The following is a 1,012-nucleotide window of genomic DNA, read 5'->3' on the forward strand; positions in this document are numbered from 1 at the left end:
GCCCGAGACAAAACAACAACGACGAAACCTCGCAGAGCAACAATGGAACCGAAATTCCATTGCGGTATTGAAGTCGATCGACAGCATCAATGAAACTTTGTCTTCAATGAAGAAGCCACCGTATCTCAATGATGTCATCGATACAACTCAACAATACACTTGAGCCTCTAAAAGAAGAGGCACGAGTAGTTTCTCCGCTGTGTTCATTATTCAGGGTGACATTGAGTATTCAACACTCATGACACCCAATCATACTGCTCCTAGGGGGCTTCAGCCAAACTGAAGCAACGACCATAAAAAAGCAGAAAATTGTGATTTCAAAGACACTGAAACAGACGTACCAAGGAGAATATCCCCAAGGTGCCATTTGCGTTCAGAAATCTGATGATTCACTGATTTCTGCAATTCACATTGCGTTTCGCAGTTCGCTGCGTCCTTCATCGTTGCGCGAGCCAAGACATCCATTGCTGAAAATTTAAAATAACATTATAGTTTAGGAAGCAATCTGAAAGCACATCGAGAGAGATGCAGAAAGATACAATCTTTCACTCTCTCTCAAATGTTCCTCAGATTTGTTGTTTGAAATAACGGTGTGGGAAAAAAGAATGCACACTGAAGAAACTCCTGGAAATCAGTATCCCAACAGAGACACGAATTTCCAGAAATTGAGCCCCTTCGCTGTGCACCCCCGGATACCTGCACTGGCTTCCAATATTGGAAGCAGCGCAGGATATCCAACATGAAGAAGGCAATAATACCTTTCGATACTATCACGCTTCTTGAATGCAAATCTCTCCAATGGAGAGAGATGCAAACTCATGTTTTGCTTGGGATTCAAAGGTTGATGGTTAATAAAGAATAAGGACGTGTGAATGATCCTTCCGCAGGTTCACCTACGGAAACCTTGTTACGACTTCTCCTTCCTCTAAGTGTTAAGGTTCACAAAACTTCCCATTTCGGGCACGAACGCGCCACAAAACGGTCCGAATAATTCACCGGAACACTCAATCGG

The 1,012-nt window shown here is 43.3% G+C and overlaps 1 non-coding gene across 1 annotated transcript; it reads left to right on the forward strand.

Moving 5' to 3' along the window:
- Nucleotides 1-901: 901 nt before the first annotated feature.
- Nucleotides 902-1,012, forward strand: TGME49_460660 (the record flags this gene model as incomplete). Its single annotated transcript, XR_001974410.1, has 1 exon — nt 902-1,012. It is a non-coding gene; the product is annotated as an 18S ribosomal RNA (ribosomal RNA).

The sequence above is a fragment of the Toxoplasma gondii genome (genome assembly GCF_000006565.2).
Source record: "Toxoplasma gondii ME49 unplaced genomic scaffold asmbl.1308, whole genome shotgun sequence".
Classification (NCBI taxonomy): domain Eukaryota; phylum Apicomplexa; class Conoidasida; order Eucoccidiorida; family Sarcocystidae; genus Toxoplasma; species Toxoplasma gondii.